The sequence below is a fragment of the Macrobrachium nipponense genome, chromosome 7 (assembly GCF_015104395.2).
Source record: "Macrobrachium nipponense isolate FS-2020 chromosome 7, ASM1510439v2, whole genome shotgun sequence".
Taxonomy (NCBI): Eukaryota; Metazoa; Arthropoda; class Malacostraca; order Decapoda; family Palaemonidae; genus Macrobrachium; species Macrobrachium nipponense.
The window spans coordinates 31683529-31688528 of NC_061109.1; the positions used below are offsets into that span (position 1 = coordinate 31683529).

The 5000-nt window shown below is 35.7% G+C and overlaps 1 long non-coding RNA gene across 1 annotated transcript in view; it reads right to left on the bottom strand.

The window, feature by feature from the left end:
* LOC135217505 (uncharacterized) overlaps positions 1 to 4586 on the bottom strand; it is a 39139-nt gene extending 34553 nt beyond the window's left edge. The window contains exon 1 of the long non-coding RNA XR_010315157.1: positions 4533 to 4586. This is a non-coding gene — a long non-coding RNA (uncharacterized LOC135217505). The remainder of the gene's footprint in view (positions 1 to 4532) is intronic.
* Positions 4587 to 5000: the final 414 nt, after the last annotated feature.

The window sequence follows — 5000 nt, forward strand, 5'->3', positions numbered from 1 at the left end:
CTTGTTCCAGAAAATCAGAAAGTGGAAAAAAGGTCTTGCAAAAGAAAAAAATGCATGGAAAGTTATAGAACTAAAAAGTAAGATAGAAAATGCAGAACAAAAGATTATACAATCAAAAGAAAATGAAAAACGGGACTTGGAAGAAAAAACCCTATTAAATATCAAGCAAAACTCCCAAACTATTATACTCATATGCGAAAGAAGATGAATAAAAGAAGAAATAGAAATAGGCCCTCTGAGAATTGAAGGGAGATTAACGAATGAAAAAAAGGAAATTTTGCAACATACTGGCAGAACGATATAAGAGAGAATTCACCCCTAGAATAGATAATGAAGATAATGATATAGAAGTAAGGGACGAAAATAGTGAATATTTAGCTGACATAGATATTAATGAAGCTGATATTGTGCAGGCAATTAATGAAATTAAAAATGGAGCTGCTGCAGGGCCTGATGGAGTCCCTGCTATTTTGTTAAAAAAAGTAGTTTATTCTATCGCAAAGCCACTTGCAATATTATTAAGACAAAGTGTAGATACAGGCAAGATTTATGATGAGCACAAATTAGCATATATCACCCTATTTCAAAAGTGGATCAAGACTAGAGGCAAGTAATATAGGCCTGTGAGTCTAACATCACATATTATGAAAGTGTATGAAAAGGGTAATGAAGAAAAATATTATGAACATTTAATAAAAAAATAATTTGTTTAATATAGGACATCACGGTTTCGTACCGGAAAAAGTACACAAACCCAACTGTTAGTCCACCGTGAGAACATATTCAAAAATATGAAAAGCGGAAATGAAACAGATGTGGTTTATCTAGACTTTGCAAAAGCTTTTGACAAAGTAGACCATAATATATTAGCAAAGAAAATTAGAAAACACAATATCGTAGATAAAGTAGGAAGATGGTTAAAAGAATTTTTACACAACAGAAAACAGATAGTTATTGCAAACGATTGAAGAAATCGGATGAAACCAAGGTAATATCCGGTGTGCCACAAGGTACGGTGTTTAGCTGCAATACTGTTTGTTATTATGATTGAAGACATAGACAGTAATGTTAAGGATTCGGTAGTGAGTAGTTTCGCTGATGACACAAGAATAAGTAGAGAAATTACTTGTGATGAAGATAGGAACGCTCTACAAAGAGACCTTAACAAAGTATATGATTGGGCAGAGGAAAATAGGATGGTATTTAACTCTGATAAATTTGAATCAATAAATTATGGAGGCAGAGAAGGAAAGCTATATGCATATAGGGGACCTAATAATGAGACAATCACAAATAAGGAAGCAGTTAAAGACCTTGGTGTGATGATGAATAGGAACATGTTATGCAATGATCAAATAGCAATTCTTTTGGCAAAATGTAAAGCAAAAATGGGAATGTTGTTACGGCACTTCAAAACAAGAAAAGCTGAACACATGATTATGCTTTATAAAACATATGTTCGTAGTCCACTTGAATATTGCAATATGATATGGTACCCACACTATCAAAAGGATATTGCACAAATAGAGAGTGTACAAAGGTCCTTTACAGCTAGAATAGAAGAAGTTAAGGACCTTGACTACTGGGAAAGACTACAATCCTTAAAATTATATAGTCTAGAAAGGAGAAGAGAACGCTACATGATAATTCAGGCATGGAAACAGATAGAAGGAATAACAGAAAATATCATGGAACTAAAAATATCAGAAACAGAGCAAGCAGAGGTAGATTAATAGTGCCCAAAACAATACCAGGAAAAATAAGGAAAGCACACAGGACATTAATCCACTACGCACCAGCATCGATAATGCAGCATCTATTCAATGCGTTGCCAGCTCATCTAAGGAATATATCAGGAGTGAGCGTAGATGTGTTTAAGAATAAGCTCGACAAATATCTAAACTGCATCCCAGACCATCCAAGATTGGAAGATGCAAAATATACCGGAAGATGTACTAGCAACTCTCTGGTAGACATTAGAGGTGCCTCACACTGAGGGACCTGGGGCAACCCGAACGAACTGTAAGGTAAGGTGGAAGTTTCCTACTAAATGTAGTCTCATAGACAGAAGGGAGAATATGTTCAAACCAAGACACCAATGAAATTAACCACTGCATCAAATAACAATGAAAGCTCCAAGTAATATAAAGAGAGGTGATTTATGAAGAGCATAAAGGAGATACAGGAAGCATACCTGTGGTAATGTCAACCCTTATGGATACACATTTCTATCCATCAGATCCGGCTCGAAGTCTCGACTTACAAGGAATGGAATCTTACTGACTGGACGGAAACGCTGAAATCTCTAAATCTTGGTTGACAAATCTGAAGTGGGGGCACGGCTGTAGAGTTTACATTTCAATGTAAAGTGAAAGTCAGTTCCATACCATCAAACGGTCATGACAGATTATGCAACAAGGTGGCCAATAACTTTCTCCCCATCTCAGACTACCAACTAAGCGCCAGTACTTATTTACAAGCTAAATGAGTGAGTGAGCAAACCTTGCGAATGCCAGCTCAGCGCTCTACCTCAGAGCCTTGCTGGCCGTTGAAAAATTAAATAAATATATAAATAAATATATAAAAAGGAACAGCTTGGTCCTTAGCTCCGCAACTGAAATATTACGAGAACCCTGTCAATGATATACACAATAGCTTGAGGCAACGAAGGCAGACACAGATACACACAAATTTCTAACAATGGATAATTCCCAAATGTAAATAATAAAATAAAAAATCTTATATCTTTGTCATAATATGTTCAAATCAAGGTGTGATATTCACAACTTAAAAACAACAGTTGCACCTACCCTTGGCTAGATTCCAGCCGAGACATTGTGACTTGTGGCGCCCTACCTGCCTGTAAAAGGAAAAAAGTAAAAGTAACTGTTCAGGAAAAGTGAGCAGAAGGGATCTCATTTCATGTCACACAACCATTTGATTCAAAATGGACTTGTCATTGTTGAGGTTCACTGGCCCCGATGTCCATTGCTGAAAAATCGTGATCGGTGCTTGAAGCGATAGGGACGACAAGTTACAATTAACATAGATCGACAGACCAACATGTACAAAAATGAGCATTTGAGAATGAATTTAGTTCGTAGACTCAATGGTTCACAACTTTTTTTTAAACGTGCACCGCCACAATACTGGAAATTATAAGAATCCAGTTAGTAAAACTTATTTTAAATCAACATGAAAGAAATTTACATTACCTATAGCACAGAATATTCACAAATAGAGTTTGTACAGCTATGATTCATTGGGAATCTGTAAATACTTAACAAACTTACATACTACAACATCTAGCCATAAAATGACAAACACATTTCGCTAAATGCCTTTTACACTACCCGAAATACTCACAAGTAAAATATATTGCACAAAAGAGCCATACGTTCATTCGAGGCAGCCCTCTTAGCCTACTTATGCAGATGAAAGTTTGTCAATACAAATTATTTAACATCAGAGATAAACCAGTAACTCTCCCGGGATAACAGGTAAAAGGTTGTTTTGAAAATATTTAATTTTTTTTTATTTTGACAGAATTCGCTTAAAAATTAAAATTTTTCTCAACATTTACATTTACAATAAAAGTCACAGAGAGTGCAGCACAGATACAGATGTCAAATAATAAAGTATGCTGACCATTACATTGGGCATGCTTTGGTACACATGGAAAACACAATATAAAAAATCAATGGCCGCGGCAGTTCATAATAAAATTGAGTAGGAAAACAAAATGAAGAGCAAACAGCCGATTATAATGCCTTCTCTCTCTCTCTCTCTCTCTCTGCCCAAAACTGTATGATGTGGATGAGAATGCTATAGTTAGTCACAATGGTTCTGTAATATGGCACTATGTTTCACAAGCATTCCAAAACACGGAAAACACAATCTCAATACTCGAGTTACTTCAAATTCTAATTTAGAAAAGTACAGATTTGCGCAAGTAAATATTCTCCGAGGGGTTAAATTAAGAATCAGGACGATACATTATAAGTGAGGATTGCCAACGGAAATTCATCAGTTTTATACTGACTATCTTAGACAAGTTTGCACACTATGCTCGGTTTGATTTTTTCCGTATTATTATTATCACGACATTTAACAGCAATGGAACACAGACAACAGTGCCTGTATATGTAGTTATGATGCTCGCAGACAGCTGGTGCTCAAACGTTATCCAAACCCACTGAATGTGAATAAAATTTGCTGAAAACTGCCTGCTGGACTTTCTATTTCAAATTCGAATTTCAGGTCTATGCCGATATTGACACAACTTGCAGTTTCAATTGCTTTTATTTTCATTGACAACGATAATTGCTGACGCTTTGGTTATGCAAGATGGAAACAAATTGTGATCGATTGAATAATAATAATAGTAATAATAATAATAAATACTGAGGCAGTCATAATCACGCAGCAAAGTCACTCACATCACTGCATCTCCTGTGACTAAAATTATTTCGCCCGTTTTTTCCCCCAATCAACACAAGTATGAGATTATCAAAACTTACAGTAGAACTAACCGTCAGAATGCGCAAAGATCTCCGGGAACCTTCTAAGTCCCAAGTGAATCGAGGACCCAGACTCAACTGGTTATATAACAAGCCAGCAAAGCGCAGTAAGTTCGCTTACAGTTTCCAATACTGCCTATGATTTCAAAACCATTCCTTCACCTCTCTTAAAATTTCTGATTATATATTTGCGAGGGCCTCAGAACCACAAGGTGGTAAACGCCACTTTGTTAAAAATGAGTAAATTGCCCTCAAAGTCTAGCATTCATTACTCTGCTTCTAAGAAAGATATTGATTTAAACTGAGTTTCATATGAAAGCCCTACCATTTATAAATTTTTTGTGAAAATTTAAAAAATATTGTGGGGTGCGCTTGTGCGCTAGCATTCAAAATGTACGCCTAACCCCCCACATTTGTGTATATTTTATTCATAACCAGCACTTAAACCAAAATTAAATGTGTAAAAGGATAATAAAGTGT